We start from the raw sequence: 15,844 nt of genomic DNA on the forward strand, positions 1-15,844 counted from the left end.
TTCTCAGAAAATTACCTTCTCTGCAATACGTTTTTGTTAGGAGTCTTACATGGATTTCACGAGAAACATTAAATTACACTATGCAACAGTCATATTGTTCCTGAGTAACGACCGATTTTTTGGACTCATTGGGTCTCATTATAACCGAAACGGGCATTTGCTTTGATCTGAAAATGCTTTTCCGGTTTTCAGAGACGATTTTCGATTTTTGGCCCCGAAATTTGTTTTTTGGCCCACCGTGTCCGGTGTAATTAAGTAATCGACTCGCGGTAACTTTCATCGCCTTTCCTAGGCCACAAGCTTTCGAATGATATCCGGTTTTGCATATTTGCGTGTAAAGATAACGTCATAAATCTATGTTAAAGTTAGAAAATGTTGAAATTTTGTAAAGATTTGACATTTTTTCGATTTCGTTTCAAAATAGAGAAAAAACTAAAGGCCCTATCCAAATTCTGAGCCCAGTTCCCTGAAGAGCATTCAATTTCCGTTCGGAGGGTACTATTTTAGTGCATTTTATCGGTTTACTGTGGCGTCCAGATTGAATCACTTGAAAAACGGGCCCCCAGCCATTTCCATGACAATATGTGTTCAGTGCATGAAGAATCATTCTAACAAATGGAGGTACAGATCAAGATTCTGAGCGACAGGACTACTCAAAAGTAAGTTCCTGCGTGTGACCCGAGGTCAAGAGGGGTCAACAACATGACCTCAGTTCACCCCTCGTTGACCCTATGGCGTTAACATACGTTATCAGGTTAATGCTATGTGATATGACCTAGGGTATGTGTTTAGGTTAATTCAATCTGGACGCCACAGGAATCCGATAAAATGCACTAAAAAAGTACCTTCCGAACGGAAATTGAATGCTCTTTAAGGAACTGGACTCAGAATTTGGATAGGGCCTTTAGTTTTTCCTCTATTTTGAAATGAAATGGGAAAAAAGTGTAAAAAAAATCCAAGTTTTAACATTTTCTAACTTTAACATAGATTTATGACGTCATTTTTAGGCGCAAGTATGCAAAACCAGGTATCATTCGAAAGCACGTGGCATAGGAAAGACGATGAAAGTTACCGTGAATTGATTGCTCAATTACATCGGACACGGTGGGCCAAAAGCCGAATTTCGGGGCCAAAAATCCAAAATCGGCCCTGAAAACCGGAAACACATTTTCAGATCACTGATGTTAGTTGTCGGACTTTCGTCCCCGTCTTGAGTTGAGATGTTAGTTTCACAACGTTTCGGCCAGTTACTTCTCCGGCCGTCGTCAGGTGTTCTTTGGCCCTTGGGTTCTTTGTCTGCCTCGATAGTGGAGTGGTTAGAACCGTGGACTATCACCGGGGAAACCCGAGTTCGATTCCCGCTGACTACAGGAGCTTTCGAACGGTATGACGCGTACGGCGCAACGCCACCAACATCCAGGTCCTTCTAAGGGCCAAAGAACACCTGACGACGGCCGGAGAAGTAACTGGCCGAAACGTTGTGAAACTAACATCTCAACTCAAGACGGGGACGAAAGTCCGACAACTAACATCAGTGATACTAACACCTCGTCTCAAGCATTCAGAAGAACTACATTTTCAGATCAAAACTAATGCCCATTTCGGTTATGATAGGACCCAATGAACGAGAAAAATTTGGTCGCTTTCCAGGAACAGAAAATCTTTCATTTTTTGTTGCATAGTGTTATTTGTTTAAAAACTGTTCATACTCCATCACTACGGGAAAAGCCAGAGTTTTGTGATTTATAGAGCTGAGTACCCACTGTGATTCTGTGATTTTGCTACTGTGATTCAAGTAGCAAATTGTCAAATGGCTGGTGACCAGTGACCCAACTCGTGTTTGCGCCCCCCCCCCCCGCACTCAAACGCCCAACACGGATAAGTATGTTTATCACTGTCTGGTGGGACAATGTGAGGGAGTAACACATTAATCTTAACTCTCGCCCGTATTGGTGTTTTTCCAGCCGCGAACTTATAGGGAGGGGGGGGGGGCGTTGGACCTTGCCCCTTGCCGTTTTGCCGCTGATCGAGCTAGAGCTTCGCGGAGAAAGCCACCGTGTTGCCCGTCACGAGAGGAAGCCAATGCCCGATACCTCATTTTAAGGTCTTAAGTCATCGGTTGACCTTCCAGGTACCAGGTCAATGAGCCAAAAGTCGGGAAAATCGCGGTACCTGTTACAGCGTCGAAAAGGGTGGCTGTTGTTTATTTTCGGGGTGCTTATCACGAATATCATGTTAGTTATGATCATAGATACATTTTGAAAGACAAAGTTGAACACAGCGATGAGATACAACACAGCAGTGCTGCAATGAAATCCACCATGGATATTGCTCAATTCTCAGGACTTCTTACAACACGGAATGTGTGCCCCAACTATCAGTTGATACCTATAGCTTTTGAAAGCACGTTACACACAATGCGGAATCAGAAAGCTCTCAGACAGTCACAACATGGTAGGTACCTATGTGACAATGTTCACCCATGTGCATTCTCAAAAGTGCAAACCATCTTGACTAGCTCTGGGCTTGGCACTAACAAACTGGCTACCTTACTTTACACAAACTAACTTGGCACACCCTCTTGAGATTGCTGTCCAATCCCATGCTTATTCACAGTGTTTGTTGACAAGGCGTTCGAGAAGCTCCATCTTCTTCTTTGCTACATCCAGCTTTGCTTCCCGGTAAAACTCCATTATCCAGGCATCCTGCAGGGATGTGTTGTCTGAGTCAGCACGCTTCCTTTTTTATTCTATTCTCCTGCGAGATGTTGCCAGCCGATGAATCTTGCAGTTACACCCCCTGCTGCTCGTGCTGCTGCTGCTGGGGCTGGAAGTGGAGACAAGTTGTGGATCTACCTGGGTTACCTGTAGGCTGTAGTGGCTGGACACTGTGCGGCACAGTGGAAAGACGTGCCACATTTGGATCCCTTCCCATCACTTTCTCCATGGCATCAAACCATTCCCAAGAAACAGCTTCTGAGCCACTCCTTGACATTTTGTCTTTTACTTCTTTGTACTTGTTAACTAGCCTGTACCATTTCTTGAGCAAGAACTCCCAATCTGGGACCAAGTATCCCTGTTCTTCAAAGTCCAGCTTGACTTCCTCCCACTGTTTCTGCTTTTGCTGTTGAGTCCACTGCACTGTTCACCTTGGCTTCATTGCAGGCATCTACCAGCAAAGCTACTGTACCCGGTTTACACTTGAGACAGTAGCATTGTGATCCTCAGACACCTCTCCTCCTTGCATACTTATCATTGGTCCACTGTGGTTGGGCAGTTGGGACTCTCCTCCATAGTTTGAAACAATCCATCACACGCTTCGCAGAGCCACATTGTCCTGGCAGAGAGAAATGTCTGTTAAAACAAATCCTAAATTTTGGTGGATTTTCTGGGGTTGTTTTTATGCTATATTTACTGGGTTTATTGCCTGAACAGGCTGTAAAATATAGATGCTAGGCATGTGTTCACTGTTCACATTTTTTAGCTTGTGTAAGGTGGTATATTTAACACTGACAAGTGTTCTGAAAAAATCTGACAATCACTTAACCCGCGCCCTGCTGGGGGGGGGGTGTTTGAACACCCCCCCTGTGGTTTTTCGCGAATATCTCAAAAACGGCGGCGCGGAGCGCCGCCGTTTTTGGTATACCTTATGATACATCAATTCTACACATGTTGTAAAAATTTCAGACCAAGGTCATTCAAGGTCAGGTCACCAGGTCACTTGAAGTGACCTCACCTCATAAAAAGTTTCAATGTCTGTCATAGCTACACCGAGTGACCGATCGCTTTGAAACTTTCAGCGATTGCTAAGAGCAATAGTATGTACAAAATGTATATCTCAGAATTTTGATATCGATGACCTAAGGTCAGGTCAATTTTGCGACCTCCCCAATAAAGTCAATGGGAGAAAATTGAAATGCGCCTCTTTTGGACGAAAGACATTATAAACACTCCCAAACACTGAATTACAAGTGGTTTAGACACACTGAACATGAAAATGGTGTCCGTGACCCCTGTTTATGCCCTGAGGTCATCTTAGGTCACGAATAGTATCTAACAGTTTTTCGCAAATAACTTTTGATAGAGGCATGCTAGAGCGATGAAAACGCCTTAGATGTGTTCAGCTCGACGATACGGATCGACTGATATGCAACATGACCCTTTCCGGTCAGGTCATGACCTTGACCTGAGGTCAAATTTTCAAGTTGACCTTTCAAGGTCAAGTTATAGTTCATTCGATGCGTCTTGACGAGAGGAACACGATGCCGGTAAAAGTAAGCTCGTACAAGGCTTGAGTCAAAAGTTATTGCAGAAAAACTGTTTCCGAAAAAATCGGCTATTTTTGCAGTTTTTGCCCCCTGCAGGCAAAACCGTTGACGTTAGGTCAAATCTGAGAAAATTACTCAGAAAGGACGTTAATAGGGCTATCGAATGCGCTTTTCCGCGGCGCTGTAGCTCTATTGGTTCCCGAGTTGTGCGTTGGCTTCTTGGAAATTGTCGACATTCGACCTTGAAATCGGCAAAATTTTGCCTTCAATGACCTCTGGTGACCTGACCTTTGACCTGACCAAAAAATTGACCGAAGTGATTTCCTCATTATTTTTGACGCTCTTTCGAACGCCGCCTTCTGCGTGTCGCTACGTGGCCCAGGAGCCGAGTTAGAAGGGGGGGGGGGGTGTTCAAACACCCCCCCCCCCCAGCAGGGCGTGGAAATCCAGGACCCCCAGCCGGGCGCGGGTTAACACAATGTACCTGGCTACCTATATAAGGTGCAAGCGCCGAGCACCATGATGACAAGACATCAACATTGAACCAATAGGTATGTTGGGATATACCTCCCTATCCAAAGCAACATCCAATTAACAGGTGCAGTTTCTTGATTATACTTCTAAGCACTACCAATTTGGACAATTACAAAAAGGCTTTGCTGAAAATGAATATGAGATCACTAGAAAGTGTGAGTGGAAGCCAGTTAACAAGGAATACCAGACAACGCATTGGTTTTAATTTTTCTTACTTCAGTGTAGCCCAAAAATAAAGAAAACTGAATTTGTATTGTATCAATACAGGTAAAACGAATCCTATGGCCTCAAAACCCGTACATATCATGCTTACACATGCATGTTGCCTCCTCCAGTGGACGTCGCCATCTTGTAAATAGCGCTCGGGACAAGCTTTTCCGAATCCCTTATTTCACGTGAAATTTCGCGGGATTTCACGGGAAATTCCGCGTGGAATAGGCAAAGAACGCCTTGATTGCCGATTCCACGTGAAATCTGCTCAACGAACGCACCCTAAATTTCTACTCCAACGACATTACCATACACGCTCTGACTTTGAATCGAACGACAAGTTGATGCATTGCATTACTGTGTTTTAGTTTTTTTTACGTGTCATGCCTAAAAAAGGGAGCTGAAGTGTTCTTGAAAGCATTCATTGAAGCAATAAAACTGGTGCTAGGAAACCGTTCTATACATGTAAAGTTATGTTTTTCATGTGATATGAAAATGTTAGTGATGTTTCAGGTATTACGAATACATCAAGTGATGTTGCACACGGTACTTTGAGACGCGCCCGTGCCATTGATTCGGTAGACCACAAGCTCACCTTTCAAAATGAGGTACAGTGGCAAGCAGATGAATGCATTGTCCCCCACGTTTTGTGCATTCCAGCGTCCAATATCACCACAACAAACAGTCGGCAGAGAACATACAAGAACAACGCTTTTTGAGCAACATGAGCACAATCTGATATAGTGCTGTACTACTACTACTCTTTGCATTTTGCATGAAATAATATCGTCAGTGCTCTCACTGCATCGACATGTTTCTATATGTTAGAGCCCGATAATATTCTGCGACTTCGGTCAGTTCCTCGGTTCGGAGGCACTCGAGCGGGGCAGATAAGAGAAGTCTACGGCGCTGGCTCACTCCCCTCCGCTCGGCAATAAATGCCGCCAGTGTGCGGGGAGGGACAGTCGCGTCGCGGGCGGCTCCGCGTTCCGCCCGGATGAGCTGGGCTGGCTGGGAGGGGAGGGAGGCGGCCGTCTGGGGCTGGGATGGGAGGGAGGCGGCCGTCTGGGAGGGGTGGGAGTCGGTGGGCTGGGAGGGGTGGGAGGCGGCCGTCTGGGAGGGCTGGGAGGCGGTGGGCTGGGAGGGCTGGGAGGAGAGCTCAGAGGTAGAGGGCTGGGAGAGGATGGAGGTGGGTAACTGCGAGAGAGGCTGGGATGTCTCTTCTTCTACGAAGATCACATTATCTTTGGCCTCCGCCCACGTCTCCGGTGTCAGAGCTCCGCTGCCGCCCTCAGCTGGTTTCGGGTCCTGGCCGAGAGACTGCAGAGCGCGCCCGGTACCACATAGTCGTAAGCTGAAAAGAACACATTTTGGTTAAAGAAAAGCGATTTGTCCCAGCACCTCCTACGTACGAGTGCTAGGCAGTTTTCCATATATCAACGGCAATTATTTGTACGGTTGGGCCACTACTAGTAAACATTCCGCAATGGGTGACGTTTGACCCGACTATGTGACCAGACATTGAAATGAACGGTATTAAATTACTCACTGCCGTCGTCCAAGCTCAGCGCCACCTCGTCTAAGTCGGTTAGGCCGTTCGTGTCACCTCCAATGCCCGTTGACCGCAACTTGTTGCGTTTGGCTGTGGAAGGAAAAACATGGCAGGGCAATGCTAGAAAAACAAAACACTCCATTCACTGTACTGCTGTACAGTGTAGATTTTCGCATCATCTGCAAACAATTTCCCTGGTGATTGTAGGTCATCCAGAAGGTCGTTAATGTACACCAGGAACAGTACTGGCCCGAGAACGCTGCCTTGGGGGACGCCGCTCCACACTGCTCTCCATCCAGAGCAATGGCCCCGAATGCATACTCTCTGCTTGCGAGTCATCAGGAAGTCATCAATCCACTGCAGGATCTCTCCATCGATGCCAGCACTCCTGAGCTTGACAAGCAGTTGCGGATGTGGGACCGAGTCAAACGCTTTTTGACAATCCAGGTACACAGCGTCAACGCAGTAGCCATCATCGAGGTCATTCTCCAGGTCAAACATATACTCAAGAAGTTGAGTGACACAGGATCTCCTGGACCTGAAGCCATGCTGGTTCTGAGTGATAATATTGTGTTGTTCGAGGTGTTCCACTATTCTTGTCTTCAACAGCCTCTCCAACACCTTGCAGGGGACGGATGTCAAGCTTATTGGACTGTAGTTGAGTGGCTCGGTGCGTCTCCCTTTCTTGTGAATCGGTGTCACGCTGGCCTTTGTCCAGTCACTGGGGAGCTTTCCTGCTGCCAGAGACTTCCCAAAGATGATCAACAGCGGTTCTGCCAAGTTTCTAGCACAGCTTTTTAGGACAACAGGATGGATCCCGTCTGGGCCAGGCGCAGATGGGTTCAGCTGTGTCAGTATGTTGTACACATCATCAACATCAATTTCACACCTCGTAAGTCTGTCATCAGCAGGGAATGGAGGGCCTGGGGGACATACTCCAGCCGTCTTGTTGAATACTTTCTGGAATTGTTCATTCATCTCTTCACATGTTTCTTCTAGTGTCGTTGTCGGTTTCCCATCTTGCTTCTTGACCATCAGTATGTCTTCCGACCCCCACCAAACACGATTTGGCAGCACTGTAAGGACGCCTGCTGGGCGTGAAGTTTTCCCTTCACCATAGGGTTTACACACAAACTGGTCAAAGTTTGAGCCAGGATATACTAGTCTAAAAATGCAAAAAACGAACAAATTTTGGCATCAATAGATTCAGCATTTCATCGTGTGCCTCAAACCGTCCATCATTTGGCCTCAAAGGAGGTAAAAATTGTTCAAAATCGAAGTTGAAAAGATGCTTTCTGAGCACATAATCTGGTAGCAATCACGTGACCTGCTATAAGCAGCTTATCGATAATTTACAAACATAATTATTAATATGCTGCTTTAAACAACATTAATCATACATTTTGAGCTTTCAGTACTTTAAATAAGGTCAAAACATCGCAAAACACAAAAGTTAATACAATAGTCACGTGGGTGTCAGGAAATGTCACAGGTGCGTCAAATTTGTGACTGGGGCTTTACTTTCAAACATCGGATCTACCTGTTTCTTATAGGTATCTTGATGTCTTCCTTGATTGAGGTCTTGCTTCGAGCATATGCATAAAATGCCTTTGGGTTGGATTTTATTTCATTTGCTAATTTGTGTTCGAAGTCGTTCAGGAGACCTAAATAATCTTAAAGGGACCCTCCCACCTTAACATTAGATTTGAGTTGAGATAGCCAAAATGGGGTCCCTGGCTCACAATTACCGGTTTCGGCACTCACAACATCGAGAAATCCCTTAAATCGGAAATATTGAATTTCAAAATTGCAGCATTTTGATTCAGAGGGGCTAATGCTTAGGAATACCCCTCTGAATGTGTGACGTCAGCGCAGATATCTAACGATTTTTAAATGTTTGACTAAAACGTTTTGTAGCACGCGGTGGTATATGCTATTTGCGCGCAACATCTGCCGCAAACGCCGCACTTCTAAAATAAAGTCGCTAGAAACAGCGGAGATCCCAAAAAAGTAAACAAAAGTAAAAGTCTAATATCTTGAAAACCGGTGAATATTTTTCGGTGAAATTTGGTAGATATTCGTTTTCGCTCTTTCTGAACCGAGCGACATCACTTTCATGCCAATTCATAAACTTTTTTGAAGGTGGGAGGGTCCCTTTAATCCTTATGCTACTGGGCGCCCGGAGCATTCGCTAGCATTCCGTTGCCAGCTGCATTACCAACATCACATTTGCATTACTTTGGGTTCTCCATAGTTGACAGTAGATGAGCCGGCCACAGCAAACCCATCCCTCATTATCCTTTCCTTCCAAGCAGCCAACTGCCAAGCTAACCGGCCGCCCGGCCCACCACCGCGATATGGAACAACGCTGGAGTGCGCCATTTGCCTGCGGCAGTGCCCCACCGCGCCGGGGCTGTTTGACAGGTCACCCGCACCTTGACCTCGCCACCCAATAGCAAATAGCAAAAAAGCGCCGGCAAGTCAGTAACCTCTAAATTTCTCTGTCGTGACAAATTGTCATCCTTGCGGGCAGCCAACTGTCAGGCCAGGGCCAGCGATTACTTACCCTTTGGGCCTTCGGCCTCGGACGCTCCGCTCCGCTCGGTGCTCGACCGGCTCTGACGCCTGACGGTCGAAAAGACTATCGATAACTATCTGCCGATTCCGGTCAGCCGCAGCCAGCTGCTCACTGCGACTGCAGAGCGGGCAGCGGCACCGGGACGGCGGCGGCGCGACGTTCAGCACTCTGCACAGAGAGGGCGGTCGAACGATCGTCAGCAGATTTCAGACAGCACTAGCAGATGCCACTAAGTCTCGATCGAAAACTAATACAGAGCGGGTTTAAAAGGGATGATCAGAAGAGCAAAAAATAAGACAGTAATCAGAAGGCAAAAGGCAAAAGTGAAGAGAGTAATCAGAATTGATGTCTTCCATCGAATGGACCATGCAATGGATAATGGATAAGGCCATTTTGAATTGTGTATGCTAACTGGGCACTGGCAGCTAGAATCCATGTCTATTGCCAAGTGTCACCAACAAAACCACTTCCAAATATAAGTATAAAGCACGTGCAGTCACAATATGAGGAATAGCTTATGTAAAAAACATGGTAGTGCATTACACATACCTATCTGATCATGACTTCAAAGTTAAAACTGAACTCTGGCAAAATGACGGCATGAGAGAAGATACTCTCAGAGATATTTCCTAAATCCTAAATAACAAGGCTAGGGTAGTAATGAAACTGAAGCAGGCATCACACTCCTTTTTTCAATCAAGGAGATTTGCTATACCTGGAGATGATTCTTTCTAACCAAACCAAGCCCAAGTCGTCCAGTCCAACCAAACCAAACCGACACCTTACCTGAATTAACTGAACCTACCACCTAAAACCCTAAACCTATATATAACCTATAACCTTTAAAACCCGCGCCCCGTAGGGCTACCGGCGGACCCTACCACCCGTAGGGGGGGGGGGGGCGTTTCGGCCCCCCCCCCCTAAGATCTCGGAAAGTTACCGGGCGATTTTCAAAATTCAAACGGCGTTCGATAGCCCCACCCGGGAACTACCTTGTGACCAAATTTCATTGACCTAGGTCAAACCGATGACGTCACAGGTCAGGTCAAAGGTCAGATTTTCACCGTTCACAGGCATTTCAAGAAATGTGTTGTGAAATCGAGTTGATTGGTAATTTATTGAAAACCATCGATGGTACATTGTTCGTCAAACACATACTTTGCTATCTGAGGTCACTGATACCAGGTCAGGTCACAGCGAGGTCAGGTCACCGGGGTCACAATATGAAAGTGTCGTGTGATACATGTTTTATGGTCCATTTTACATGACAAATGCGATTATGTGGGTTAGGCAGCCTTTGGGGCCAGCCAAGGTCACGTTTTGGTGAAGGTCAGGTCAAGGTCAGGTCAAATTTCAAAGTTGATATTTTTGCATAAAATGGGTATCTATTCGATGCAGCTCGTCACGGGGAGTCTTATGGTGGTCTTTGTTTTGCTCTACGAGGTCTAGAACTGCCAAAAATTGAGTTTGAAAATTTGACGTCATCAATTTTGAACAGTTTTTTCGCTATAACTTGGCCGAAAAACGAGGTATCGATCTGAAATTCGGTATGTAGATATAAGACGGTAGGTACTATCACATATATTCCGTTTTTTTTTTAACTCAAAAAACTTTTTGGATTTTTTGGCTAATATATCCAAAAAAAGTTTTTTTTTTGATTTTTGGGGTTCAAAACTCAACAATTTCAAAAATCCGAGATAGCAGTTTTGTAGCCCTGTCAATTCTACACCTTTTATGTCTGGTCATTTTTCTGTATCTTCAAAGCTGTAAGCCTGACAGGTCTTCTCGCGAAGGTCTCTATTCGGTCGAAAATGACAGAACATGACGTCATTCTGACGTCATTTGTGGCCAACCTATCATAGCCTCTGGAAAAATTTTTGGTCACAATGTGTAAAATTGATGCCCGGAGGGGTCCTGAAAGTTTGGTGGCGATATCTGAAGCGGTTTAGGAGATATCGACCGAAAAGGACAGGGGGGGGGGCGTTTCGGCCCCCCCCCCTACGGGGCGCGGGTTAACATATTATAACCTAAAATTTATCACCTAATAACCAGCCCCCGTTCACGAGCTTCAGAATTCCTTTACCGTGACGTCATCACGGCGCATGAATTTTCCTTCACCCATAGAAATGCATGCAAAGCATGGTGTGTTTCAGGCGGGCTAAGGAGAAATCTAAGGCCTACATGTGTTCAAAAGACGTACCACTAAGCCAATGGATTCGTCTCATTACGATAAATAGGGTTGAAATCGAAACATTCGGCCTATATTTATCTAAAATGGGCCAATCAAATGGTCCCTGCAACTCATAATGAAGGATTTCCTCTGCGTTGAAAAATTTGTTCCAAGTGTTTTTTCATCAGCGACAGGGGAAATCCTTCATAATTGCTACCAGATTACTACCATATTCCCTCGCATTTCTGTTGCGCATTGCCTCACAAATCAGCGTTTTGTGAAGTTAATATTAATTTAATTGTCATATTTTGACTGATTTTGGCGATTTTCAATTATTTCAACGCAGCATGGATCAGATAGCTCTCAGAGTTTGCTGAAGAATGTGGCTTTAACTTGGTTATTTTCAAGTTATCTGTGATTTAGTGCGCCGTGATCGTAGCATTACAGGGTGTCCGGAAAGTCCTGGCGCTTTTCAACATTTTTAAAATAAATGCCTTTGGTCCATAGATACTCAACAATAGAACGAAACAATAACCAGGAACACCAAGCCACATCCTTCTGCCAAGTGCCCATTCATTGTAACCACCGTCTGTGCCGACGACGGACTCGACGCAAGGGCGGAAACGCCTGCGGGATTTGACGGTGCAGGACATTTCCTGTCCTCCCATGCTGTCATGATGCGGGTGTTCAGGGACTCCAGGCTGGGATGAGAGGTGGCCTAGAGCTTATTCTGCAAAACGCGTAGCATGCCTTAGTCGAGCGGGTTAAGGCTGTGATAATAAGGTGGCCTAATCTCATTTCACCTCGGTGATCTGGTCCGCCGAGCTCCTCTGTCAGTTTGGTTTGGACGGCAGCGGCGTTGTTGGAGGGCGCTCCGTGCTGTTGAAGTGCGACATGACCCTTAGGGCAAGTCGCCTTGATTGTCGTGTCCAGGAACCCCTCGTGGACCAGCCTATCAGTCATTTATTTGACCTTGACGAAGATGATGGGACATTTGTGTCCATCAGACCCAAGATTTTCTTCGATTGCCGCTGAAATGCTGCTTCAGTCTCAGCAGCTTTGGCATACAGTGGTTGTAGCTGAGTGAGAATATTTTCTAAGACATTTCCGATCTGGAGTGCACCTTTGCCTGCTCAACCGTTCGCCGGGAAACGCCGCATCGCGTTGCAACTCGCGCCTCGTTCAAGCCGCACCGGGCCCCCGCGCGCGGGCTCTCAGCGACAAGGCGCATCTTCGCCCTTATACCTAGCACTGAAAACGGTTTCAAGGTCATATTTACGCGACCCCTAGCTGAGCGGTGAACGAGGGGTCATATCTGCGGTGATTGGTTGAAAGTCCAATAATCACAGCGCGCGTTAGACGACGTCCAAAAGAGGCGCCAGAACTTTCCGGACACCCTGTATACAAATTATATCAACTTTAAAAATTGAATCAACTTTTGAAGTGAAGTTCACATGAAAAATCAAAAGTTCAAGCATAATAATTGTTTAAACATAATGATGCAACATGTGTCTCCCAGATGGAACTTATATTTCAATTGAAAACTGAAAATGGAAAACAGAAGATGGATCTGCGGAGTTACTGAGATCAGGGGTGGAGAATTAGGGGTTTTGGGGGTGCTCGAGCACCCCCTGAAATTCAAAAGTCACCGTGCAATAGTGCTCCAGGGGTGCTTAACTTACGTCTGAGACACAAACTGCTTTGCGTAAGCCGCGAGGAGAGTGATGCGGCTTGGAAAACGTACCTACACATGCTTTTCTACGCAAGAATTCGAAGCTTCCATTCGCGAGATGCTAGAGAAGCACCCCCTGGGATCAGGGGGGCGACACGGCTATTCACGCAATGTATTCATTTGCGGGCCCCGGTGGGCCTCGCGATGACGCGGCTGGAGGCAACCACTCAGCGCGCTAGGATCCTTCGGGCGGGGCCGGGCACCGTAAGGTGTGCAATGAATGGGCGGGCAGACAGAGATGAGGTAGGTATTGAATTTGAAATGACATCATGAGCAATTGGATGGGGAGAGAGAACGTTTCTAATGGAGCTTGGGATGGGGGAAAACCAAAAATATCACGGTCGGTTCAGTGCTCCGACGGGGCCGGGCGCCGTACGGTGCGTAGTAATTTAGACGGGCAGACAGAGATGAGTTATCGGATTCGGCTCTCTGGTGGGATTTTAAGACGTTATTAGTCAAGCTCAGGGTGGGGCAGCCCGCTGGCGATTGCAAGGGAAGGTATTTGGGACAAATGTTGTCCCCCACAGGCCCACATCCGGGGCAGCGTCCGAAATCGTTTTTCGAGAATAAAACGAAAACTTCACAACTTTTATGAGGAAAAGTTTATTGATCGAACTGCACAGTAGTGCGCAAGGAATCGAAATCCGATGTTTTTTTTTAAATTCACAGAAACCTTTTTTAGGGTATATGCCCCCCGATGTGATCAAGACCGCTTCGATCCGCCAGTTAAGAATATGTCACGGTCGATTATCGAGCTTCGGCGGGACTGGGCGCTGTATGCGTCGTACCTACAATGAAGAGGCGTACGCCGTACAGACACCTCACCCCACATCCTACTGCTCTATCCGTGCCTCTCGGTGAAGCACTGAAGCATCACGGAAGCCCACAGGACCTGCGAGTCGACGAGGTGGCCGCCGGATACTGCAGCTCCCCGGAGTTGCCCGGGACCGAGGGTTTAACAGTAGTAATTTCACTGGTGGTGAATCCTCGTAATGTAGAGATAATATCCTCAAGGACCTCCGTTACGATTTATATTCCTAAACAATATGGCACACCGATTATGCTTGCCTACGTTCAGGCATTATCCCTGACGCTTATCCGCCCACTACAACATGTGTTGTCTGTCAATTATCAACCATCGCTCGACGACGGGATCAATTCTAATCATCGATATTCGGTTGTCAATTCACCCACCCCGTTTCCCTAAAAATAGACGGGTCAGACTCGGCCTGGGTCCTAACGAGTCCTAGAATCGCCAGAGACGGGATCGGGTCGCCGTTATTGCACCGGTCTTGGCGTCTTTTGGTACATATAGAGTAGACAGCTTCGACCACGGACGTCGGACCGTTCTACGAATGTACGCAGTACGCACCATCCAGGCCTAAGATGCGTCGAGCTTTATAAGAATGCAGTCTAGATTCAATCAACATAACAATGGTGGTACGCAAACGCTTTAAAATCTCTCCCCGGCTCCCGCAACGTCCCAACCCTCCTCCGTTATACGCTCGCTCGATGCGTCCGCCGAGCCGGCTTGCCTCCAATGACGTCATCGGCCGGCCGGCGGCGTTCAAGGTCAAACGGCTGGTGTCCTTACCTGGAGTTCTATAGCCTTGCCTGGGATTATGACAATTCTCCGCCCCTGACTGAGATCACAAGGTGCTCTTGATTGTTGGTAATTGAAGATGTTGAGAGAACTTGTGAATCTGCATACCAGTCCTGACTTGCTTGATTGTTTAAAACTATTTTAATTCTCATAATTGTGTAATGTGTAGTGACTGTGCACACTGCGCAGCACATGTGCGCAGAAATGTGCAGGTGGCTGGTAGGTGGGTTAAACTTCGGAGATGCGAATTTGGATGTCAGTTATAAAATTAATGGTTATGCCTTGTAGAGTAAGCTCTGCTGTTTTTTGTAATTGTCTTTTTTTATAATTGTAACCTAAAATGCTGTTAGTTTCATTTTTATTAAAATGCTCGACCAGAATTTGCACTTGTTCATGCATGAATGGCTAACTTTGGGGTGTTTATTCAACCCTGACTGCTCAAGTTTTTCAAAGGCACATGACACAGCACAGCTAGATCAGCTGGTACCTACCTGTTGACTATTTTTGTTTTTGATGGTGATGTGTTTGCTGTTTGTCTTTTGCAAGGTGGTCAATGAAATAAAATAATGCATTATTTTGGAATGTTTCCTTGACAGAAGCCAGGAGCCGGATTGATGTGTGCTGGTGAATGAGATGGTTCAAAAGCATTATCTGATGTTTTTCAATGTGCATAAGCCATAACATCCCTTTCATACGCTGAAGTTTTAATAGCTTCTCAGTCTCTGTCATTTTCCTGAAATATTGGTGTAGATAAGAGATATCAGTACCTTCTCAGAGGTACCTGCCTTCTGCTGCATGAATATTTAATTGGTTGGACGAAATGGACAGGTAGCCTTATGATAATGTAATGTGAAATCTTATTTCTATAAAACTTTGAAAATGAAGTTCTAATTTTTCATATGTGCTTACATTTTTGATGACTAAGAAAGTTTTCCACAAGGGTAGAAAATGTGGGAAAGTCTATCAAATAACACATTTTGAAGGCTCAATGCTGACAGAGTGCTACCTCAAAGAATAACTGACTTGCTGGGTTACGGATATTTCTTTATTTTAATTTTCAAATGTAATGTACAATACATTGCAGTGAAATAACAAAATAGTGCAGTAAAATAGTATTAGCGACGATCAAACAACACGTGCGCCATTGATGTCTGCAAAAATTCCTACCAGATTGCTACCAAATCCGTGACGTAGCTAC

The 15,844-nt window shown here is 45.9% G+C and overlaps 1 long non-coding RNA gene across 1 annotated transcript; it reads right to left on the bottom strand.

Moving 5' to 3' along the window:
- Positions 1-5,625: 5,625 nt before the first annotated feature.
- LOC122366786 lies at positions 5,626-9,347 on the bottom strand. Its single transcript, XR_006253945.1, has 3 exons — positions 9,130-9,347; positions 6,561-6,653; positions 5,626-6,365 (listed from the first exon to the last, which is right to left on the bottom strand). It is a non-coding gene; the product is annotated as an uncharacterized LOC122366786 (long non-coding RNA).
- Positions 9,348-15,844: the final 6,497 nt, after the last annotated feature.

The sequence above is a fragment of the Amphibalanus amphitrite genome, unplaced genomic scaffold (assembly GCF_019059575.1).
Source record: "Amphibalanus amphitrite isolate SeventyFive unplaced genomic scaffold, NRLGWU_Aamphi_draft 000831F_arrow, whole genome shotgun sequence".
NCBI classification, from domain to species: Eukaryota; Metazoa; Arthropoda; class Thecostraca; order Balanomorpha; family Balanidae; genus Amphibalanus; species Amphibalanus amphitrite.